The sequence below is a fragment of the Crocodylus porosus genome, unplaced genomic scaffold (assembly GCF_001723895.1).
Source record: "Crocodylus porosus isolate Cpor-Errol unplaced genomic scaffold, CroPor_comp1, whole genome shotgun sequence".
Classification (NCBI taxonomy): Eukaryota; Metazoa; Chordata; order Crocodylia; family Crocodylidae; genus Crocodylus; species Crocodylus porosus.
This window is the reverse complement of record NW_017728947.1, coordinates 86,083,995-86,109,940: the sequence shown is the minus strand read 5'-3', so window position 1 is coordinate 86,109,940 and position 25,946 is coordinate 86,083,995. Positions and strand designations below refer to the sequence as shown.

At 43.8% G+C, this 25,946-nt stretch overlaps 1 protein-coding gene and 1 long non-coding RNA gene across 2 annotated transcripts in view; both read left to right on the top strand.

The window, feature by feature from the left end:
• EML5 (echinoderm microtubule associated protein like 5) overlaps nucleotides 1-25,946 on the top strand; it is a 222,112-nt gene that overhangs the window by 4,873 nt on the left and 191,293 nt on the right. The gene's annotated exons all lie outside the window — the stretch shown is intronic.
• LOC109321666 lies at nucleotides 7,004-25,276 on the top strand. Its single transcript, XR_002104133.1, has 3 exons — nucleotides 7,004-7,087; nucleotides 24,310-24,316; nucleotides 25,264-25,276. It is a non-coding gene; the product is annotated as an uncharacterized LOC109321666 (long non-coding RNA).

Genomic DNA, 25,946 nt, shown 5'->3' with positions numbered 1-25,946 from the left:
CAGACCTTGTTCATATTCTTTCCACAGTATCTGGTACACAAATGCTTCCAAATACAGGGAACTGAACATCATTTATGACAGATAATCCATCTAGTTTTGCTCCATCCCAACTTACTGTCCTTCCCCTCATCCTTCCTTTTCTTAGTAATCACATTGAGCAAGACTTATTGAAAAAAATAGATTTCCTTCTCAAGAAAGGTTCTATAAGAATGCTAAAGGTGTATTATCTCTCCATTATTTTATTTCCTGTTTTCCCAAGGAGAGCAATATCCTTAGGACCATATCTTGAATCTCAGATACCTCAACAAGATTGACATTCAAGATGCTTACTATAGGGGTACGTCATTTTGTCCTTATCCAAGAAAGTTTGATATATGGTTCTGTAGGACTTTAAGCGATAGTCAGATATGCTTGCATCAAGGACCAGAGATTCTGATAAGATATGATCAGTTCAGAGATCATTTTGTCCATAGACGCAAATTGATATTGGGTATTTGTAGTTCTTGATATCCAAGATATGCAGCAATAACTACTTGTATCAAAATAACAACTCTCAGCAAGATCTCTGAGTGTTGTAATGCATGCAAATCCCCTTCCAATCTTTAGGACTGTTAAGCTGGGGAAAACACATACATTAGCCTGCCCAAAGGTTAATCCTCATTGGAGCAGTCCTGGGTAGAATGCAGGCCAGATCCTTTCTTCAGAAGAGATTTTCAAAATTTAAACTTCTTGATAACTCTTAGGGAACAGCCAGCCCAGACTGCTCAGTTTTTTCTCAGATTACTAGGTCAGATCGCTTCATGAATTTCTGCATCATTTTTGTTTATCTAAATATGACTTTCATAACACTGGATGGCAGGCTACCTTATACCAAATGTTTACAGACTTTAAAAAAGATCGACTTCTGAAATGATTTGTTGATGGGGGAAAAAGAGGAAGAGCTAGATCTGATTGAGAATTTCCCTTGTCTCTTCCCTCCCAGCCACCATCCCAGTTACTATATCAGCAGCTGGCAACCCATGGGCTGGATGAGGCCTGCCTTGTGATTTTTATTTAGCCCAAAAAGCTGGCATGTCAGTCAGTGGTGGGGGAAGTGGTGATGGCAGCTGGGTTGCAAGTTCATTGGTGACAATTCAGCAGTACCAGGAGTCAGCAGCAATCCGCAGCAGAAGCAGTAGTGGCCTACTTCAGAACATGTCATGTTAATTGGACCCACTGCTCTTAAAAGGTTGCGAATCTATGCTTCTAATCTAGAGTGAGCCATGCGTTATTAAGATCTTTATGTGGATACTGGAACACCTGAAAACTTGGACTGAGTATTGAAACTCATGGCAGTGTGATGCTTATCAAAGACCTGTTCCTGAAGTATTTTGTAGTTCAGGTGTTTATGTGCTGTACAGTTATGTACTATGATAAGAAGCAAAGAAGAGTTCATTCCTAGCAATCTTTCATGGAGGCAAGAAAATTTGTGATTATGATGCATTTGAAACTGTATTCATATAGTAGCTCTTCACCTTGCTGGGGAGGAATATGTGAAGGCAGTCTTGAAAAAATAGGTTTTGGAGTCAATGGAAGTATTCTTGGATCCAGTGGTAGCTGAGAGTGCTCTTATTCAATACAGTAATAGATTTTTCATGTTCCAAAAATATCAACTGTAATGCAGAAGAGCACCCAAAAACAAAAGCACAGTTGGATGCATTTCTGATGGAACTGGAGCCATCATCCTTGATCAGAAAGATCAAGTTGGACAGGGCCAACATTAAACTAACATCTTCAGTGGGCACATCTACATGAAACGTTTACTACACAGCTGCGTAATTAACTTCACACTAGATGTCTCAGCATCTACATGTGTGACCCTATTGGGCCACAGTAAACTAATAAATTCCATAGCTGCATAGTTTTTTTTGTGCACAGTAACACATGTGTAAACACTGACAGTGCTGGCTGGGGCATGAGGATGTGTCAGTGGCTGCCTGCTGGCTAGCCCCTCACTGAAGCACCCTCATGCTCCAGCCAGCCCCTCCACAGCATGTTGAACCAGGCAGGAGCAGTCTCAAGCTGGCAGGCTGACCCCTGGAGTCTCCTACCAGCTGGGGCAGCTCTGACCTGGCTCAGTGTTGTGGTCCTGGGCTCATTTTCAAATGGTGTGACTGGGAGGAATAAACTCTGGTGTGATAAGAACCGGAGTTTATTGCTTTGAATTAATTTCAGTAGGAAATACAAATATATAAAAAGTACATGTGTGTTGTATATATTAGATAATATACAAGTTTTAGATCTGATTTTACCAAAATATATGGATTTTTTAAAATATTAGTTATTTGGAATTGGTTTTGTGGAATACAATCCATTGACCAGCCTGATTGCCTTCTATGATGAGATGACTGGCTCTGTGGATGTGGGGAGACCAGTGGATGTGAGGTACTTTGATGTGAGCAAAGCTTTTCATAAGGTCTCCCATAACATGGCATCTGGCTGGGGTCATGTGACCCCAGCAGTCTTTCCTCCCTAGGCAGGTGGTCAGACTTGATGATCTGTTGAGGTCCCTTCTGACCCTAGCATCTATGAGTCTATGAAACACTCTCTCAGGCAAGCTAAGGAACTATGGGCTGGACGAATGGACTGTAAGTTGGATAGAAAACTGGGTGGAGCACTGGGGCCAGAGAGTAGTCATCAGTGGCTCAATGTCTAGTTAGTAGTCAGTATCAGGTGGAGTGTCTCAGGGGTTGGTCCTGGGGCAGGATTTCTTTAATGTCTTCATCAACAACCTGGAAGATGGCATAGAGTGCTCTTTCTGCAAGTTCGCAGATGACACCGAACTGTGGGAAATAGTTGATATGCTGGAGGGTAGGGCTAGGATTCAAAGTGGCCTAGACAAATTGGAGGATTGGGCCAAAAGAAATCTCATGAGGTTCAACAAAGACAAGTGCAAAGTCCTGCACTTAGGATGTAACTATCCCACATATCAGTCCCTAACATAACTTACGTTAGGGACTGACTGGCTGGGCAGCAGCTCTGCAGAAAAGGACTGGGGTGTTGCAGTGGACAAGAAGCTGAATATGAGTCAACAGCGTGCCATTGTTGCAAAGAAGGCTAATGACATACTGGGCTGCATCAGTAGGAGTGTTGCCAGCAGGTCAAGGGAAGTGATTATTCCCCTGTATTTGGCACTGGTGAGGCCACATTCAGTTTTGGGCCCCCCACTACAAAAAGGATTTGGACAAATTGGAGGGAGTCCAGCAGAGGGCAAGAAAAATGGTGAGAGAGCTGGGGCACATGACTTCTGAAGAAAGACTTAACTAACTGGGCTTATTTAGTCTAGAGAAGAGGAGACTGAGAAGGGATTTAATAGCAGCCTTCAACTACCTGGAGAGGAGTTTGAAAGAGGATAGAGCTAGACTGTGCTCAGTAGTGGCAATGACAGAACAAGGAACAGTGGTCTTAAGTTGCAGCAAGGGAAGTTTAGATTAGATATTAGGAATAATTTTCTTACTAGGAGGGTAGTAAAACACTGGAACAGGGTACCCAGAGAGATGGGGACTCTCTATCCTTGGAGGGTTTTTTTTAAGACCTGGCTAGACAAAGTCTTGATTGGGATGATCTAGTTTGGGATGGTCCTGCCTTGAGCATAGGATTGGACTAAATGACCCTCCAGAGGTCCCTTCCAACCCTAATTTTCTATGATTCTGTGAATGTATTGGGAATGCCTATCAGAAGTTGGCAATCCCTTACAATCAAGGATGTTTGCCTTCCATCATTGCTTTATCTGTGGGTCCGAAGATGGCTGATGAAGCTGATCAAGGATCAACCAACTCAGTTGCAATTCAGGCATGTGTTTCTGTGCAGGGTGGGTGGCTCTAGATTCTTGATTCTGTCTGCAACACTGTTTCTGCTGTTCCAGGTTTCTGTCTCCTGTTATCATTGCAAGGTTTCAAAGTATTGTGATCCTCTCAGTGGACTCTCTTTCATGAGCTGATACCAATTTTTTTGAAGTTGGCTTTAAGAACATCCTTGAAGCCCTTTCTCTGCCCTCCTTTTGAGTATTTGTCTTGACTGAGCTGGGAGAATAAAACTTGATTTCAGGAGTCTGGAATCAGGCACCTGGATGATATGGCCAGCCCAGCAAAGTTTATATCAGGTTATCATTGCCTTGACACTCATGGTGTTTGCTTGTGAGAGGATGCTAATATTGATGTGTCTGTCCTCCCGCTGGATTTGAAGGATCTTCTGTAGTCAGCATTAATGGTACTTCTCTAATGAGTTGAGGTGCTCTCTTAATGTTGTACACATTTGAGCTCTGTACTAGACAGGTTTTTTATAATGGTGATTTGTACTCGCCATGTCACAGCACCTTCAAAGAATATATGTGGCTTTTTTTATTAATGATGAGCTTAGCTTCAGATCTGATGTTGCAATCTTTGAACACTCATTTTCTCAGGCATCTGAAGGCTGCATTTGCACATGTGAGGTGATATTGGATTTCTCTGTCAATGTCAGCCTTCTGCAAGAGATGGCTTCTCAGCTACAGAAAATACTCAATGTTCTCCAGAGTCTCACCATGAATCTGACTTACTGGAGCTCGGGACTGATCATTAAGAGCTTGTTGATGGAGGACCTTAGTCTTTTGAATGTTAAAAGTCAGTCCCATTTTCTTGTATGCCTTAGTAAAGATGTTGATGATTGCCTGAAGGTCTGCTTTTGGAAGTAAGCACAGACCTACAGCATCATCAATCTACCAGAGATTGGTAATTGTGGCCAGGGTAGTCTTAGTTTCAGCTCGGAGTCTGTTGAGATTAAACAGTTTACCATCCATTTGGTAGTTTAGCTCTGCTCCAACTAGAAGCTTGTCAGAGGTCAGATATAGCATCACAATAAGGAATCAAGAAGAGTGTTGGAGAGATGATGTAGCTTTGCTTAACTCCTGTCTTAGTGTCAAAGGGATCTGTGATAGATCTGTTACTGAGAACCACTGCTTGCATGCTATCATGGAGCAAGCAAAGAATGGTGACAAATATCAGTGGCAGCTGTACTTCAGAAGGATCCTCCACAGCTCTTCTCAGTTGACAGAGTTGAAGGTTTTCATGAAGTCAGAGGAGGCCACGTAGAGATGTTTATGTTGTTCTCAGCATTTTTCCTGCAGCTGGCGAACTGTGAAGATCATGTCAGTTGCACGTCTTGATGTCCTAAACCCACACTGAAATTCTGGAAAGAGCTCTTCAGTAAGTGGAAGGAGATGGTTTTCAGGAGGATTCTTGCAGCCATCTTTTCTGTGGTAGACAGCAAGGTGATCCCTCTGTAATTTCCACAATTGGATCTGTCTTCCTTCTTGAAGATTGTTGTGATCATGGTGTCCTTAAGATCATCTGAGATTTCCTTGTCATTTCAGATCCTTAAGATGAGGGCATGGAGCTGTGATGTGAGCTTCTCTCCCTTCCATTTGAAGATTTCAGCAGGGATTCCATCAGCTCCATATACCTTGTTATTATTCATCTGCTTGATGGCTTTCCTCATCTTGTCAAGGTTGGAGGAATTCCAAGATCATCCCTGACTGGGTTTTGAGAACTCTCATTAACAACAGAGTCTTGACTGAGAAGGTCTTCAAAATGCTTCTTTCAACAGGCATTGATGGCTTCCCTGTCCGTGATCACATCTCCTATCCTTACGTCTCAAGTAAGGGTGCACTGATAGAGATTTTTGCGGCCAATACCGATAGCCAATTTTAAAGGAGGCATATTGGCCGATATGGATCTGATTCCTGATACCCAGCCTGGCAGCATGGAAAGCTACATCCAGCAGGTAAGTCTGGTGTGGTGGAAGGACAAGGGGAGGGGGAAGGGGTGTGGGGGGAGGAAGATCAAAGCCCCTATGATGAGGGAGGTGTGGGGCAGGGGCTAGGACAAGCGCTGCCCAGTGGGGGCAGGGCAGATGTGGGACAGTGTGGTGGCTCATTTGCGGGGTATGGGTGGGGGGCAGCTCCCACCATTGTGCACCACTCTGGGAGCTGCTGGTTCAGTGGGTCATCCAGTGCTTGCCTGCTCATCCGGCTGCTCCTGCTGCTTGTCTGAGAGGGCATGGGGGAGGTGTGTACCCCCAGATCTGCATGGGGATCTTGGCTGCGCCAAGCTCTTCCTGGTGGGGTGTGGTGGGGCTGAGCTGAGAAGGGGCTGCGGTGAATTTGTGGCTGCAGCTCCCCCCCCGCTCCCCCCCGGTAGCCCCCTTCTCAGTGCAGCCCTGCGCCCTGCCAGGAAGAGCTTGGTGCCGCCCCAGACCGCACCCCATGCCCACCAGACAAGCAGCAGGAGCAGCAGTGGGAGCTGCTGAATGAGCAGGTGAGTGCCAGATGAACCGCTGGACCAGCAGCTCTCGGATGAGTGATGCACAGCAGTGGGAGCTGTCCCTGCCCCCGCTGAGCTGTGGCATTGTCCTGCGCCTGCCCTGCCCTGCCCTGCCCTGCCCTGTCTGGGCAGCACTTGCCACAGCCTCTGCCCCTGCTCCAGCCCCATACCTCCCTCACTGTGGGGGCCTTAGTCTGCACCCCCATGCCCCTTCCCTTCCCCTTCCACTACACCAGATTTAGCAGCTCTCCATACTGCCGAGTTGAGCTCATTGCTGCCTGTGAAGTGCTGAGGACCTGTGCCTCAGCTGTTGGTGATGCAGTTTATTTTGCCTGGATCTGATATCATTCTGGCAAGCACAAAAGGCCTTGTGCTTGTGATTGATTAGCTCTTGGATCTTCTAGTCATTCTCATCAAACCAGTCTTTGTTTTCTGGTAGAGAATCCAAGTGTCTTCACAGGCACTAATGATGGCGGACTTGAAGGCACCTGAAGTGCATCTGACATCCTTATGTTGTTGTTGATTGGAATTCACCAGTTTTTTGTTGAGGCAGTGGTGGAAAAGGTCTCGCTTGACTGAGATCCTGAGTCCTTCAATGCTGCTCTTTCATTGGCATTGCTTCTGCTGCAGCTGTCATTTGGGAACCAGTTTGAGTGGACGAGTTGATGATCAGTCCAGCAATCACCAGTTCTTAGCATAGCTTGACTGATGTAGACATCTTTGCAATCCTAGGCATGAACAATGGCATAGTCAAGGAAAAAGTCCTCGACTTAGGAAAGCTGACTTTGATAAGCTCAGGAGGCTTGTTGTTGAGGCCCTAAGGGGCCATGACTTGACAGGGAGAGGAGTCCAAGAGGAGTGGTCACTTCTTAAGGGAGCGATCCTGAAAGCACAAGGGATGTCTATCCCATCTTGGTGGAAAGGTAGCAAAAGGGCAGAGCAACCCTTTCTGGGGTCATTTGACCCCAGTACTCTTTCCTGCCATGGCAGGGGGTCGGACTTGATGATCTGCTCAGGTTCCTTCCAACCCTACCAACTATGAAACAACCCCCTTGGCTCAGCAGGGAACTCATGGGCCCCTTACACCCAAAAAGAGAGGCTTATAAATGATGGAAGCTAGGAATCACCATAAAGGAGGATTATTCAGCACTGCTTTGTACCTGTAGGGAGCGAACCAGAAAAGCCAAGGCTGCAACCAAAACTCCACCTGGCTACATGTATCAAGGACAATAAAAAGTTTTTTTTTTTTTAGATATGTGGGGAGTCAGAAGAAAAGCAGGGATAACATTGGAACCCTGATAAAATAAATGGGACACCTGACAACTGACACCCAGGAAAAAGCCAACCTGCTTAATGGGTTCTTAGCATCAGTTTTTCTTCAACCCATAGGGACCTCCCTGCCTAGCATAATGTGGGACAGCCAGGGTGAGGGTGAATTTATACCCAGCATCGGTGTAGATTTTGTAAAGGAATTTTGTAAAGGATTTTTGTAAAGAGGCTGGACACCTTTAAGTCAGCTGGTCTTGACAGGTTACACCCCAGAGTACTTAAGGAGCTGGCAGGAGTCATAGCCTAGCCAGTGGCAAAGGTATTTGAAAACTCCTGGTGCTCAGGTGAAGTACCTGAAGATTGGAAGAAGGCCAATGTGATTCCCATCTTCAAGAAAGGGAGGAAAGTAGATCCAGGGAACTATAGGCCAATCAGCTTGACCTCAATCCCTGGAAAGAGTCTGGAAAAAATATCAAAGAGACCATTCTTGAGAAGCTGGCTGATGGCAACATCCTGAGGGACAGCCAGCATGGGTTTGTTGTGGGTAGGTCTTGCCTGACCAATCTCATCTCCTTCTGTGACCAGGTGACATATCACTTGGACAAGGGAGAAGAGATTGACATTACATATCTGGACTTTAAAAAAGCCTTTTATCTGGTGTCCCATGATTTCCTCATGGAAAAATTGGCCAACTGTAGCCTCAGCTACTTCATAGTCCAATGACTGGGAAATTGGCTCCAAGGCTGGACCATAGAGTGGTGGCTAAAGGAAGTGAATCATCATGGTGCTCTGTGACCAGTGGTGTCCCCCAAGGCTCCATCCTTGGACCTGTTCTCATTGACGTCTTTATCAATGATGTGGATATTCGTGTCAGAAGTGTACTGGCCAAGTGTACTGATTACACTAAACTTTGCGGTACAGCGTCCAGCGTCCACACCTGAGGATAAGCTAGTGATCCAGGCTTCCTTGGATAGGCTTTAAAAGTGGGCAGATACAAACCTGATGACATTCAGTACCAACAAATGCAAGGTACTCCACCTTATGGGGGAAAAAAAACCTGCAGCACGCTTATAGGCTCAGCAGCGCTATGCTCGCTAGCACCATGGCTGGAAGAGACTTGGGGGTCATGATTGACCACAAGATCAACATAAGCCACTAATGTGATGTTGCAGCTGGTAAAGCAAGCCAAACTCTGGCCTGCATCCATAGATGCTACTCAAGTAAATCTCAGGATGTCATCCTCCCACTGCACTTGGCCTTGGTGAGGCTGCAACTGGAGAACTGCATCCAATTCTGGGCTCCACAATTCAAGAAGGATGTGGAGAAGCTTGAGAGCATCCAGAGGAGAGCCATATGCATGATCACAGGACAAGAGAATAGGCCTAATGAAGACAGGCTGAGAGCTAAACATAATAGTGAACGCCAAGAGTGCTATACCGCAATTGTGGCTTGAGAACTCGGGTCACACAATATTGTAGTTGCTGCACTGAGTGAGACACGGTGAGTGGGAGATGGGCAGCTCAAAGAACAAGGAGGTGGCTATACCTTCTTCTGGAAGTGTGAACAGGAAGGAGAATGCTGACTTCACGGAGCTGGGTTTGCCATTTAAGAGTGAACTCATAAATCAACTCAACAAGTTCCCTGTCATTAATGAGCACCTCATGACTCAAATTGGCAGGGAGCCAATATGCCATTGTCATCAGCGCATATTCCCTGACTCTTTACCCCACCAACAAAACCAAGGAGGAATTCCATGCCAACCTTGACCAAGTCCTTTCTGACATTCCAGAGGGAGACAGACTTATTCTGTTCAGCAGTTTCAATGCCAGAGTCAGAAGGGACTCAAACCTCTGGAGCGGAACCATCGGCAAGGAAGGAGTGGAAAGGTTAACTCCAGTGGCATCCTTCTCTTGACCAAATGCTTGGAATGTGGACTCACTGTCACCAACACCCAGTTCCACCAGGCAAATATGCACAAGACATCATGGCAACACTTGCGAATGGAAATATAGGAAATGAAACCTCACAAATTCAATTGACAGTAGGAACTAAAATTTGAATGCCACTTTAATTAGTACACATGACATTAAAAAAAAGAATCTACATTTCCCCTTTTATTACAACTAGGTTGCAATATAAAAATACCAGAAAATTGTCTATCAAGAATTTGCACTATTATTTATATCACAAGCCTGTACAGCAAAAGAGCTGAAGGTTTACAACCTTGTCTTCATGCATCATGCTTTTCATAGTATGTAGTCCTATCCCCTTATAATCTGATTCTGTCAGTCCTCTCACAGAGAGAGAGAGAGACCAGGTGAATACTTTGTTTTAAAAAAGCCAGTGTTGGTGCTGCAGCTAGGCTAAACGGGAATAATGACTATTACTTTTAATCCTCAACACCCTCTGCCCCCAAACAAAACAAACAAACAAACAAAAAAACCCAGAAAAACCAAGCCTTGAGGCCCTGACCATGATGATCATTGATGATCCAACGACATTTCTTTAGGTATATTAAGCTTTTATTTTTTTTCCCCTAGATTCCAACATGGGTAACTTATACTTCTATTCAAATTGTCCATATAATTTCAGCTAGTTTTCATCATTGGTCCTTATCATCATTGGCCTGGGCCTGATGTGGGGGAGGACAGGGCCTGAGGGTGGGAAGAAGCTGAGCCGGGGGAGCAGGGTGGGGAGTAGCAGGCCTGGGCTGACATGGCATCAGTGGGGGATGGGAGGAGCAGGCTTTGGGCTGACATGGGGGAATGGGGGTACAGCTGCCAAGTTGGGCTGGGCTTGGCTGGGGCAGGCTGGGCTGGGTTAAACTGCTGTCCTCCCCCTCTCCCCCCAACTGCTGCGGTGGGCCGTCTTTACACCCGGCTTTGGCTCGCTCTGCCCCGCATCGGGCCCTGGCCCAGTCTTCCCCTGGCCCCACCATCACTGCCGACACCTTGGTGCTTCCACTCCTCCCTCCCAGCCTCGAGCCTGACTGGGAATGGGAGGAGCGGGCTCAGGGCCAACACGGGGGAGGAGTGGGCCCAGGCCCAAGGGGATGAGGAGGCCAGGTCCTTCCCTCCCTCAGCCGATGCTGTAGCTGCATGGGGCTGGGACTGCTGTCCCCGCCTCCCATCCCCCCGCTGTGGCGAGCCAGCTTTTTTTTCCCGCTAGGACTCAGTTCCCCCACCCCCACGTTACCTGGAGGGAGCAAAGATTGGTGGGGGGGGGGGACTAGGCCAGCCCTGCTGGCCTCACCCCCCCCTTCCATCTGCTCTGTTGTCGCCATCTCCAGGGAGCAGGGTGGATACCCCCTGCTCCATCCTGTGTCCCCAGCATCATGGAAGTGGGCTGCCTTCTGTCAGAACACTTCGTGCTCTGATTGGCTCTTTGTGAGCCAGTCAGAGTGTGAGTAAAGCATTACAGACAGACAGACAGACTTAGGCTTTTACAATATTGGAATGAACAGGCTAGCAAATTTAATATCTGAGCTCATATGTTTTTATGACAGCTTTATAAGGCTGACATCAATTGCTTATAATGGCATATGGCAAACTATGGGGAGACAACATCACAGGGATTATCTGAGTAAATTTGAATAGTGTTACTTTCTAAGTATGTTTATAAAATCAAATTTACTGCTTACTTTAAACTGTTAAATTTAATACTAGTGATAAATTCAAATAAATGTTTAGATACCAATTATTTAAGGTGCTCCTTTTTTAAGGACCTGTTATATTAAAGAGCTCTCCTGTACTGTAAACTTGTTAGTATGGCTGTCACTCTTCTGTTTCAAGTCTTTCTGATTCCTGGAAAACTAATTTAGAATTCAATTTGTAATACAAGACCTGTGGATTTTCAAACATGGATAGCCTAAACAATTATATCATGTAATGAGCCTAGAGATGAAATAAAACTTATTTAATGCCAGGTGTATCTCATGTGTGTGTTGATTTCTTACTGTTTTAATTTAAAAAAAAATGCTTGTTCCTCTAAGAGAATCACATTAATTTTTCAGGTTTTAGTTTTCATAGTCTTACATTAACAATAGTGTCCATGAATTAAAATTTTTAAATGTATTTGCATGCATGTTTCATTAGAATTTTTGGGCTTTGATATATGAATCTTTTGTATCATAACATGCCCAGATATTTACAATGACAACCTTAGGTTGCAACTGTGAAATAATTGTTTGTTCAAAAGAATGTTTTTCTTGATGAACATTTATAAATGCAATTTGATTGGTTTTAGTGTGCTGCTGTAGTTCAGCATCAGTGATTTTGAAAGAAAAAGTTAATATGGAGACTAATAATTTGGTTTGTTTCTCTTCTGGGGTGAACAAACGACATTGCACAAATTAGAGCCATTTTGGAGAATCATATGATATAGTATTATATAAATTTCCTTTTATTCATTTTTCATGACTAATTTGTAAGTAATTGTGGTGTATAAGATTTTTATATGAGTAGTATTTGTTAGGTGGTTTTGTTTTTTGGTCATTACCTGGAAAATAATTTCTCCACCAAGTCCTGTTGCTACCCTCTGAAAGATGTCCTGGACACTTTAATAAATCAGATAAATGTTGAGCCTATTAAATGTTTTTGTTTCAAAAGAAAAAAAACAGTTAAGCTCCCACACACTGGGATATTGCTGTGAATGCCAAGATGGGCCTTTCTGTACAGCCTTTACATCCATGAAATATCTGTAGGCAAATGGTATCTAGATACTCCTTCCCTCCCCTGTCCCCTTCCAGCACAACCAACTTACCAGCTGTAGGCAGCTTTCCATGCTGCTGGTTCTACTCCTCACTGCCTGAATGCTATGCTGTGCTTTGACTGTGTGCAGCACGGGCATTTATTGGGCCCATCAGGCCATTTTCTGATACAGCCCATTTTCTTTATATTGGTACCAATCCAATATCAGACTGATGTATCGGTGCACATCTAGTACCTACATATCAGATCTTAGAAGTCATAGAGCAGGACCCTATTCTACTCAGCACTTTAACAACATGATGCTCAGCCTGCACTAATAGTGCCAGACTTCCTGCAGACCCTGCCCTTGACTCTTGGCAGCAATAAAAATGTCTGGATTGCTGTGCCAAGTTTGTTTCCTGACAGTCAGATTCAAGAAATTTATCAACATTCTTGACCTGAAGAAACCTACTTGTATATTAAACTGGCAAGGGACATAAAAGGCAATAAAAGGTACAAGTATTTTGAGAATAAGAGGAAGATTAAAGTAGCTGTAGGTCCCTTATGGAATGCAGAAGGCCATCTAGTTTCAGATGCTGCAGGTGCTGAAGTGTCCAGTGCCTTTTTTTACTTCAGTCTTCACAAATAGGGGTAGCTTTCAGATGGTGAGTGCAGCAGGCAGCAAAGATAGGGAAGGAGTCAAACAGCCTGGAGTAAGGGCAGACAGAACAGGTCAGGGGTTACTTAGAGATGCTTTCAAGTGGGCATGGCCAAATGGGTTATACCTTAGGGCAGTAATCTCCAAACTTTTTTGATTGCACACCCCTATCGGTAAAACATTTTTGAGCACGCACCCCCAGTATATGTATATGTATATTTATATTTATATAAATATAAATAGAAGTTCTAATATTTTTTTTCTGTACCCAAATGGGTTGTCTTGCTCGCCCCCTGGGCTGCACACACCCCACTTTGGAGACCACTGCCTTAGGGTATGGAAAGAATTAGCTGAGGTAGTTTCAGAGCCATTAGCCATAAGAACTCTTGGAGGTTGGATACGGCCCTGGAAAATTGGAAAAGGGCAAATATAGTGCCCATCTTTAAGAAAGAGAAAGAGGATCTGGGGAATTTACATACCAGTCAGTCTGATGTTGATACCTGGAAACATTTTGGAGTAGATCCTCAAGAAATCTGTTGTGAAGCGCCTATAAGACAATGAGGTGATTAGGAACAGCCAGCATGGATTCACTAAGAGCAAATCATGCCTGACCAACCTAATTTCCTTCTATGAGAAGCCGATAGGCTTTGTGGATGGGGGAGAGCAGCGGATGTGATATACCTTGACTTTAGCAAGACTTTTGATGCCATCTCCCACAACATTCTCACTAATTAGCTAAGGAAACACAAACTAGATAAAAGTACTGTAAAGTGGATACAGAACTGGTTGCATTATTGTGCGCAACGAGCAGCCATCAATGAGTCAATATCTAGTTGCAAGGAAGTATCAAGTGGGGTTTGCTAGGGTCTGTTACAGGACTGATACTGTTTAATATCATCATTTAATAATTTAGACAATGGAATCAAGTGCATGCTTAGTAAATTTGTTCAATAACACCAAATTGAGTGGAGTTGCAGATGCTCTGGAGGGCAGACAGAGCAAGGATCCAGAATGACCTGGATAGACTGGAATCATGGTCCGCAGTCAACCAGATGAAGTTCAACAAGGAGAAGTGCAAAGTCCTGCACTTAGGACAAAATAATTGCATGCATAAATGCAGACCAGGGAATGACTGGCTAGGCTGTAGTACTTCAGAGAAGGACTAGAGGTTACAGTGGACCATAAACTCCTTAGGAAACAACAGTGTGCTCTTGCTGAAAAAAGGCCAGTGTATACTGGATCACATTAACAAAAATGTCACTTGCAAATCAAAGGATGTGATTCTTTTGCTGTATTCAGCACTGGTGAGGCCTCTTTTGGAGTACTGTGTCTGGTTTTGAACACTTCAAGAAGAATGCGGACAAATTGGAAAGAGTCCAGTGGAAAGGAAGAAAAACAATTAGAGGCCTGGGAAGCATGACTTATGAGGAAAGGCTGAAGGAGCTAGGGTTATGTAGTCTGTAGAAAACCAGGCTGAAAGGGGTTTAATAACAGTCTTCAATACCTGAAGGGCAATTATAGAGAGGATGGAGATGGGCTTTCCTCTGTGGCCACAGGGGACAGGACTAGGAGCAGTGGCATCAGACTTCAGCAGGGGAAAGTTAGTTTGGGAGATTAGGAACATCTTTCTGACCAGAAGGATGGTAAGTACAGGAACAGGCTACTTAGAGAAGTTATGGACTCTCCATCCCTGTAAATTGTCAAGAGCAGATGGGACAGATCCTTGTGTGGATTGATTTAGTCAGGGATGATCCTACCTTGAGCAAGGGGCTGGACTAGATGACCTTGTATGGGTGCTTCGAGCTCTACTTCCATATGATTTTCCACATGTCTCATCTCACTAGAAGTTGCTAAGGTTTATAGCCAGTACCTTAACTTTTACATTTCAAGACCTTGTGTTTTTTCATCATGTGACCCATTAGGAGATTTTCATCAAAATAATAGCAATGGTAGTTGCAGCTTTAAAAAAGAGGGGTAACCTTGCTGGTCTGAGCAAAATTTATTTTTTGGAGACCTCTGCAGCAGGTTCCACATCATTTTTGCCTATTCTAAGACTTGGGGCTAAACATGTAAAAGGTTTTTAGATTGGTGCGTATCTGGTTGAAGACTCAGGTCTTCTCCATTCTGGAGTTTCTCTTAAATCACGTTGAAATAGCTTTTTGTCTAGCAATCTTAGTTTTTGAATCTGAGTTTCTAGTGATTGATGTAAGGCTTCTTTATGCATTCCCATTCCTTTCAACACCAACTTAAGGAGTCTAGCTAATCTTAGATCCTGTATTAAATACATTTCCTGGCTTTCTCTGGATCCTAGCCCTTCTCCTCAGCACTCTCAGTGGATCACTCTTGAATCCTGCACTTATCTTTTTTCTCTTTCATTTCTCCTCTGATATCCCATATGTTTCTTGGAAGATTTCATTTCCAGTGGCTTTCACTTTTGGCTTGTTGCATTGGACAGTTTATGGCTTACTCTCTAAGCCCCTAATCTAATTTTTGCACTTTAAGTAGCATTCCATATTCTAGTTCCTTTGTCAAGAAAATTCAACATTTTATGTTATAAATTTCCTTCCACTTCTTGTACTAACACTGAAGCTAAAGTTGGGTTAGACAGCATGCTTAAAAATCCATTGTCTTCTTAAAAACAGCTCACCACTTCTCCCCAGCAAACTGTGTTTTTCTGTAAGAAGGCATCTCAGTGTCACATCTCTCTGAAACATAAGGTGCTTGTACACTTTTGTCAGGTCTGGAATGGACCAAATAAGTCATTGAGTTCAATCTTCCACAGCTGTAGGCAACCACTGGATTGATGTTAAGTTGAGAGAGTATACAGCTCTGTTCCCTCCTGTGTACCTCACAAACCGCCAACCCGTTCCCACTATTGTGAACGTAAGATGTTTAGTACAAAGAATCCAAAGTCCCAGTACCTCAGTGTGCCAGAGAAAGGAAGCAGAAGAGACCAAGAATGCAACCAAAATGTTAGGATCCTGCAGTGGTAAGGAATTTGTTACATGAGGTGCACCCAGATGGGTCCAAGGAAATGCACTGTCTCTCCCCAGATGTGGTTTTCAGTTTAACCCTGAGCCTGCAAGACAGATGCACCAGCCAGGTTCCTGAAAGGAACAGCATATTCCCTAAAACATATGCTTAGCTTACTTGCCGTACCATAGTTATATCATGTAAAATTATTATAAGCATTTTGGAGAGCTCAAGGGGCGCACATGAATCTGACACAGAAAAGGAATTACAGTTGTACAGTCCTTTTTTTCCCCCTCTTTTTTGCACACATAGGATCCATAGAATTTCCTATAGACTAGCGGTGCTCAACCTTTTGGCAAGATGAGTGGCGTGGAGCCAGTCCACAGGCTGGATTGGGCACTGCTTCTTCACTGTCCTGCATGCCAGAATTGGGCCACAGGGGATGCAGCACTGCCCCCTCTCACTGGGATTGGGCCTCAGGAATTGGGCCTCCTTACCTGCCTTAGTTCTTTTATTATTACAGGGTTTCTGTCAAGGTTTACCCTGATTTGACAATCGGTAACCGCCTACTGGGCCATGAGCAAGAATGCTTTTGTTTTTGAATTCAGTTAAATCATTATACATTATTTTATGTGCACTTTATCTAGCAACCACATCTTTCAACTCTCAATTTCTGGTGGTGTCTTGTTTTCCTCCATGTATGGAGCTAAGTTTTGTTGTTTTGCTGAACTTCTTGCTCTTATTTTTATTTATTTTTCTTTTTGCTTTCCTTGTTTGTCAATTAGTTACTAGCCTATACATTATGGAAAAGCAGATCTACACAGGAAAGATTTGCTGACACACAGGCTATAGGCAATGTAGTGCAGGGTTACCAGGTTTCCTCCTACCTTCCGAAGATCTTATCTGAGAAGAATGACAGCCTGCAGTGGGAGAAAGGAGCTTGTGCTGAAAATGCTTCATCCAATTTTTCACTGCCTGCTAGTTTGCTAGCAGTAAGAAGGCACCTTTAGTGTGCAGACTCATGTTTCAAAGGTTCCTGGTTGTGTCAGTCATGTAAAGTTTATGGTTTTCCAGTAGGATACTCTTTAGAATTTACTTCAGATTCTCCCACTTGCTTTGGGAATCAAGCTCATTCTCAAAAGAGTGTCATTTGAACACATGTGAAAGAGATGTCTGAATACTACAACAATAACTGTGATGTTTGAACCTCAATAAAAGAATGAGAAGGGCTTATTTTGGGGACCATAAAATAGTCCTGAGCAAAGTTTGCACAGGCAAACTAAATAGGACTTAAGTTCCTAAGGCACAAAATACGATCAAGAATACCCTATCCTAAAAAAGTCGGAGGTTCTGGGTTCTGTACCCCTGTTTCTGTCTCTGTTTTCCTTACCCAGTCCATCCAATTAGTATTAAATGCAAAACATAGAAACGTCGGGGAGGGAACCAGAAACCCAGGCCTCCCTCCTTTCCAGGGCAGTGCCATCTCACTGAGTCACAGAGCCAAACTTTCTGTCCTAGCATATCTCCCCCTCTTACATGCACAATAGGCTAGCTCTAACAGGAAGGTTGACAAGTGCTTAGTCCTGCTTAATCAAGGCCTGGGAGTTACAGTGCTGTATAGGGAAGTGAGATATGTAAATTCTGGGCAAACGCCTTAACCATTAATGGCACCAACAGACATGGAAAAAATCCCCCCAAAACGGAGCTTTACCCAAAGAGGAAGCACATTAGTTCGACCCAGCTCCCCTGGCATCTGTATAAATCGGGCACTTCAGTGGGGCTTTTTGACTTGTACCTAAAAGCTGATTCATTCAGCTTATTCAATCAGCTATTAGACTGAAGTGCCAAAAAGCCCTACTGAAGTACCTGATTTATACAGGCATTGAGCAAACCAGGTCAAACTAATGCGATGCCTCTTTTGGGCATGTGCTGCATGCACTTGGTGTGGGGGGTGCACTGGGGGGTGTACCAAGCTTGAAGTAAAGCACTGGTTTTTTTGGTTTTTGACATCTCTAAGTGACCTAGGTTATTAGGCTAAAAGATGGCAAGGTCCAGAGGAAAAAACCAAACAGTTATGGTTCTTCTACAGCTAACATTTCAAGGACTTGCATAAAAAATTGCATGCTTTTTTTTAGATGAAACAGAATCATAGCTGGCGCTGATTCCCTCTGAGCTCAAATCTACTGTAATACCAAAAGGTGACTTTAGAACTACACTGGAGTAAAACATAGTTGATTTTTTTTCTGTTTCTCAGTTTGCCATAACCACTAATAGCTACTATGAATTAAACAAGTTAGAATACTATAAATATATTTCTGAATTGCATTTTTCTACCTCTAGCATGTACTAATTATCTTCTTTTACACTAAAATCTGGTAAGTGTTATCCATTCAAACTGTTCTTAGGGGTGTTTTGAACACTTCAGTATGTGCTGAATGTAATATCTTAGTATTATGATAGCCTTCAAACTTGATAAGAGTAAATCAGAGAACTTTTTGTGACCTTCTGGAGGGTGTGTCGCACGGTTTGGTAGATGCTGTCTTAGAAACTTATTACAAATTGCCTTGGAATAGTTTGATTCCAGAAGAATATGTCAATTGAATTTGCTAGATGTGCATTTAAGTTGGTACTTATGCCATTGGTTGACTTTCATCATAATAACTTTAAACATTCAAAAATCAGTATTTGGGTACGGGATGATTTATAGTTGGATTATTCAGGGTTTTTTCCTTTTATTGACAATTACAGTGGTGAGAAGTTTTTCCTGTCTTCTGAGGTGTTGTCCAACTTGTTTATACCTAGTGTGGTATATATCAAACAGACTAAGTGTCTCTATGTTTTCTGGATTTCTCAAAAAGGGTTCATTCAACATGATATCTAGAACTATGATCTTCCTGGTTAGTAAAAATCAGTGAAGAAATACTGGGTCCCTCATTGACATCTTTCTTCATAACACTAGGTATACTGGTTGCAGTCAGAAAACCTGGTTTACAGAATCTTTGCTTAAGAAGCCATATTTCAATGCTGTTTCAAACCTTCCCTTTCTATTCCATTGTCCTGCCTTGGCAACATAGTCTCTGCCCTAATTTGGAGTTGGCAGTAGAAGGGAATCACATTTTACACTGGGGAGGAGCGTGGGGCTGCCTTCTCACCAGTAGAAATGGAAAGGGTGGCAGTAAGAGGCTATTTGTCCCAGCAGTCAGTGCTTGGACAAGGTTCAGTGCATTCCTGTCTTCTCATAGAAAGAGGTCCTTTTGGGTTTGTATGGACAAGACCTCCAGAACAATGTTTCTTGGAAGCAATGCCTCATTAGGATGCATTATAGTTATAGGTGTTAGTGTTTTCTTGGACTTCTTGCTGATTCAGGCAGACATTACTTTGTTAGTTACACACTGGACATGTTCTCAAGTTTTACTTGTCAACAATGATAATAAGAACCAAGACCCCTCCCTCCTCGCCTTTTTTTAAATTATAGCTTGATTCTGAAGAAAATACATGCCTTGAGGAGCTGAAGCCCAGGACAGCATTGCCTATACTACTTAATCTCACACTGAGGTTTAGAGGTATCAGATAGCTAGGTGCAACTAACCACGCTGTCTCTAGCAGCTGCCCTGACCTGAGCAGATCCAGAGAGAAAGGGCATATGTACATCTCGTCATCCAACCCTCCTGAGATCTTGAGCTGATGTATTTCAATTGGAATAACAATTGACATAGGTTATTGGAATAACACAGGGTCCTTTCTTTTCTTTCCAGCTTGCTTGAGAGAGGAGCTATATGAATAGCTGTTAGGCAGCCAGAGGAAAATAATTATCTGTAAAAACAAACAAACAAACAAACAGGAGTTTACACCTCTGTTGTCACAACTGACTGAATCTCAGCTTGGAGAACACTTTTCTTGTGTGTTTTTGCTTATGATAACTCTTTTTTATTATAAGGATCAGTTCTTGATGATTACTGTTATCAAACTTCTACGTTGCTGGTTCAGTTTTAATAATTCTACAAAGTTGTAAACCTCTCAGTATTTCTTATGGTGCAGACAATAGGTCCTTCATTTGGCCAAGATCAACAGTCAATCAGTGCATGCTGATTAGATTGATCTACTCATTGTCATCTAGTACAGGTAGACTTCATTTTGTATGCAGTTTCCACTTCCTCCCATCTCCCTGCATTTTTAAAGGGATGGTGTAAGTGTCTGTTTGAAGTACCATGATTTTATTGAAGCATAGTTCCCAATGTTAGATTATATAAATATGACATATATTAAAAAGGTGACATGGCAATGCAATTCTAAACAGAAAACTATAGAGAGGAAGAATAAGACAGGAGAATCTCACAGGAACTATGCATTGAAAGGAGGCGGAATTCATTCCTTTTCTTGCTCCTTCTCTATCTTGAATATATTTGAGAGTCTGGCTCTTACTAAGTGTGTAAGGTTTTAATTAATACATGGTTGACAATACGTTTCTGAAAAACTATGGTGTTGAGGAATGCTCACTGATTCATGCTGTTTTGTTTGACTTCATATGAATGTCAATTAGGAAGGATTTTTTCAGTTAAAAATCTCACAGCATACTTAATTTTCACCTGGAAAAAAATTTCTTAAATTGAAACTGAGGTAGAGCATACCTACTAAAAAATGTAAGGGTAAAACTATTACAAAGGTATTTATCTCCAAAATAAGCATTATAACCTCAGGAAATTCACAATGAAAGTTACACCTTAAGGAAAGTGCAATGTATTGAAGTATGGAAAGGCGCAATAATCCAGCAACCTTAACTCTGACCTATAATACTACCATAGAGTAAACAGGCAATCCATTATAAATAGCATTTATAGTACTAGAATAAATTATCTTGTTTTAAAAAAAATATATTAGTGTCTTTCTCCAGTTTATCCCCCTCAGGTTGCCACTGTGGAGAAATCTGGGAAATTTAAATATTTCATATGTAAACCCAAAGAGAAGCAAGTAATCCAAAGAGCATGTTACCATCAACAAATATCACATGATAGAGTAGCATCAACCTTTCTTTTTTTAATTGCATTTTATTTTAACTTTTCAGATTAGATTCACTATCATATTCTGTGAAACTGTATCCCATGCAGCAGCAGTGCAAAGCTACAGCATGTTTGCCAGTTTCCTCTTCTCTCCCATTTTCTTCACATTTCCTGTTGTATATGTGTGCTCACATATAATAATTCCCTTTCTGCATTTTTTTTGAGTGAATTTAGTTCTGTGGTACTTCTGAAAAAAGCTTGCAGGCCTAGTGATAATTTTTACCACAATTCCATGTTATCTGTCAACAGAAACTGAGAAATAATGTTCTTTTTGCAGAGAATTTCAAAAATAACCTTCTTTCAAAATAGTTGGCATTACCAGGACTGCAGTCATTTTGAACAGGGCAGTTCTTTGTGGAATTTCTGTAAACAAAACATTTTCATTAGCTTGGACTAAAGGAGATTTTTTTTTTTGTTCTGGGGAGTATGGCAAAAATGGTCACTTTAAAAAAGAAATGCTTCCTAAATATAGTTTTGCACAAGGTATTTAATTTTATGGGAAGTTGGAAGAATTTCTCTTTTGCCACATGGAATAAATATTATGTTCTGACTTTTGGGGGTTACATTTCTTAAGGGGCCGGTTCTTCAACTAGCATAACTTTGAAACTAATGAAATTTGTAGTCATAACATAATATTTATGTTATGCTAGTTGAAGGATGGGCCCAATTTCTTGGGAAGTTACAGAAAATACATTATTCTGTCCCAAAACAGCATTGTAATTTTGAAGACAGAACTCTATATACTGCATAATAAATTGGCTAACTCCTTGTCTGTGATACCACAAACAATGCTTCCACACTAATTTAGTCAAAACATTTCCAGGAGGAAGGAAAATTCAAAACACTGACACCTTCTGAAACTGTGCGGAACTTCTAATTTCATAGGCTGGAGACAGATGTTACACATAAACTGGTTTAAGTGATCAGAAACTGGTTTGAAGCTGTAACAGAACAGAAATTCAGTTCACATAATCCAGTTTCAAAATGGCTGAAACTGGTTTAAGATAAACCTGGTTGAATGTAGTATCAGACTTAACTGATTTAGGTCAAACCAGTTTATGAAGTTTCTGTCTTAGACCCCTTTCTGGTCCAAGTCACCCAGCATACTTTCCTGCGCTGGTCTGGGCTGTGCTGTCTGCTCCAGAGAGCAGGGCTGACGTTGCCCTTCCACTCCCTAGGCAGAGCAGTGAGGGCTGCCTCACTGGCTGGCTCACTGCCCCCTCAGGCAAATCCTGGCTGGGATCTGGAGCCAGGGAGAGGGGTTAGACTCACCTTCCCCCAAGTACAGAGCTCCCCTGCTGTCTTAGTGCTGGCTGAGATTGTGGACTACAAATCCGAGAGGCAGCTGGAAGCTGGAAGAGGAAGTGATGAGCAACCCTGCAGAGTCCTGCTGCTCTGATTTTGGACACAAATCTCAGAGACCTTGGGGGGCAGCAGGAAGAGTAAGCGAATACACAGCCCATGCTATATTTATAGTTCTTCAGTTTGTAGTTTTTCAGAAAAAGAACTATTCTTGTTCAAGCTTTTATGAATTCAGTGCCACTACTTTCCTCCCCCCACCCAGGCAGAACACAGGCTGGGGCCTGGCCATTCTCCCTCTGCTTCGCAAGGGGGCGGAGTCTTGGAGGCCTTTCTCTTCCCTCCCCTTTAGCAGGGTCTGGCAGGCATGCTGTAGCACCCCATGGCTTCTGGCTTGAGCCATTGCAGGCATGTGACTGTATTTCCTAAATCAAAAGTGAATATGTGTTCATTTGCTTATCGGTTCAATCTCTGCAGCTTAGACTAACCTGAAAAGACTGAAGCAATTCACCCTTGGGCCTTCTGACTGTCTGTCCTTAGCCATAGTGTATAAAATCCAAGATAGAATTTCAGCAGTGAAACATTTAGCAAATTACCCCATATAGTGTGCATAGTGTTTTCATACATGTTGAAGTAATATGTATGTGCAATTTATAATGCTTTAATGTAAAAAATTATTTAGAAACTGTAGGTGTCCAGGGAATCACTGATGTTGTCAGGGCAGACTGTCAGGGTTGTTATCCACTTACCATTAGTATTGTTTGGGGGTTAGATGTTAACAGTCATGTCAGGCTTCCTCAATTTGGATGATCTGTGCCAGCACTTTCAGGATACCATCTGTGATACTGTGTCCTTAACCTCATTGTTGTAGGTTTGGGTTCTTAGTGACAAAGATCCTGGCCAAATGTATTGACTACAAACAAGCCTGGACAAGAATATCCACTACCAGCTGCCAGTTCATGGTGCTGGCATGAACTTAACCCCATCTGCTGGCATGAACTTAACCCCTAAATCTAGTACAAAGTATTGTAGGGGTTCCCAGATCCCTTTTTATATACCAATCAAAATAACTGCATGTTTACAGGATATACATGCTAGTTCTCCCCAGCAACTAAAACCTTTTTAGGTGACATCATCCATGTCCTACTTCTCACCAGTTTGTGCAACCTTCCCACCAGGCAGGGGCACCTGTTTTCCAGATCACTGTGATTTTTGTTTTGGTGTTTTGTACTGGTTTTATCAATCGCTGTTGGCCTTGGAAACACCTCTAAAACTAATGAGCTACTTATCCAGCACTTCTGTGCAAGCCACATATGGCATACCTAGTTGTGTATTCATTGGGGCTTGTTCAATTCATATTCTTAGTACAGCCTTCATATGATGTGTACACACATTAAACTGTGGTTGTATTAATCCGTACTCCAGCAAGGCCTACAGTAAGGTTTTTCAATAAGAAGTTAACTAAAGTGGAAGGGAACAGGATTGCAGCAAGAGGTGAGATGTATAGTGTAAATCACATCAAAAATGTTACTTAAAATTCACACAGTTAAAAAAAATCACTATGTATTGTCATCTTCAGTAAATACTCCCTTCATTTTGATTCTGTCTTTGCCAGCCTTGGGAAATGAGGTTTATAAATCACACTTCTTCAAAAGTTACTTACACAGACCTGTTGGATGAGATGTGTTTTTCTGTATCATGTTTCTTACTATTTACTTATTATACAAATTTTATGTGTATGTATGTGCAAAACTAGAGTAGCATGCTACTGTAAACAGCATAGATATATTGAGGGTAGCATGTCTTTTCTATTTATTTTTCAAATAAAACCTAAAAGGTAAATTAATAAGTGTGCATAAATTTTAGAAAAGATAATTGAAAATAGGGGTAATTTTAAGAGCCTTTATGTAACTTGTATCTAGTTGAAATATGAGTGATTTGCAGACTTTATGGACTGCTGTTTAGTGACTTATGAACCTCTATTTAGATCAGTGGTCTCCAACCTTTGAATTAAAAAGCAACTCAAGATCTATTGTGCACCACCACCACCCCACCCCTCCTCCGCAGGTCAGTCTGTGAGGTGGGAAGGGGGGGGCAGATAGAGGCGGAGGGAGAAAAAAGTATTTGGGGGTGTGCCTGTCTCAGCAAGTAAATCTGTGGGGGAAGGGGCAGGGGGAGGGGAAAGGGCGGGGGAGGGGACAGGGCAGATCGCAGCCCCAGTGGTGAGGAAGGGAGCAGGGCACAGGCAGGAGCAGGGGCTGAGGGGAGTAGGGCTCTGGCTGGGCTGGCTGGTAGGACAAGCAGAGCCCTGGGGAGCACATGTTTATCTCCCACTTCCCCCAGCCCCCCCAGCTCCTGCCTATACTCCGCTCCCTCCCTCCCTAACTGCTAGGGCCTCGATCTGTCCCCACCCCATGGCAGTGAGGGAGGAAGTGGGGCTGGGGCAGGAGCAGGGGCAGGCCCTGTACAGCTGGGGCCAGGTGCAGGATGAAGCTGTGAGCATCTCGTTCAGGGGATACGGGAGGGGGGGTACACATCCCAGGAGGGCAAGGGGGGCATATGTGTCTGGATCTGCATGCAAGGTGGGGTGGGCTGGGGCCAGGGTGGTGCTGGGCTCTTCTCAGCAGAGGTGTTGGGCCAGGCTGTGGTCGGGCTGGGTAGTGGTGCTGGGAGTGGGGCTATGGGGGGGGGGGGCCCTTCAGACATCCAAAAATTCACTATAGCCCCCCCAAATCTCTCTCCCAGCACCACCGCTTCTGACAGCTGGCCTGAGCACAGCGCCGCTCAATACCTCTGCTGGGAAGAGCCTGGGACTGCCTTCTAAACCCAGCCTACCTTCCTTCCTCCTGCCCCATGCAGTTCTTGGGCACAGGGCCCCCATTCCCTTTGGGGGGGAAAGGGGAAGGCAGTGCTGGGCTCTTCCTGGTGTGGGGGCTGGGCTGTATTTTGCTTGGGGTGGGCATCATCATCGCTGGGAGCAGTGTTGCCAGTGCTACAGCAAATTTTCAGGTGCCTGCAGCCCCCCTCCCCCATAGCCCCGCTTTCAGCACTGCTACCACCTTCGCCCACCCTGAGTGTGACCCAAGCACAGCCCAGCCTAGCCCAACACCCCCACCAGAAGGGGCCGGCACAGCCCTGGCCCCAGCCCGCAGTGGCAGCTGGCCCAGCTGGCATGCAGAATCTGGGGGCACACACCCCTCCCCATGACCTCCTGGGATGCATGCCCCTGCACCCCCTTGACAATCTGCTGGTGGCTCCATCCTGTGCCCAGCCCGGGCTGTGCAGGGCCTGCCCCTGCCGCAATCCCACTCCCTCCCTCGCAGCTGCTGCAGCCACCCGTGTTGCCATGTGTTTGGAGAAGTTACATGCCCTCTGATCTGTGCATAGTGGAGGTGGCTGCTGTTGCAGACTGAGCTTTGTGCCTCAAGCTCTGCTGCAGCTGGCCAGGGAGCGGCGTGATGGCATGTGCATCCAGCCACTGGACTTCTGCTCCTGCCTCTACCACACTCCGTCCCTCACTGCAGAGGCCTCATTCTGGCAGGAGCAGAAGTAAGGTGAGTGGGGCCACGACTGGGTGGGTGGTAGGAACATCAAGCCTGAGCAGCTAGTCCAGAGGCACAGGGGGCTTCTGCTACTGTGCACACCCCTAAGGACGCCCCAGGGG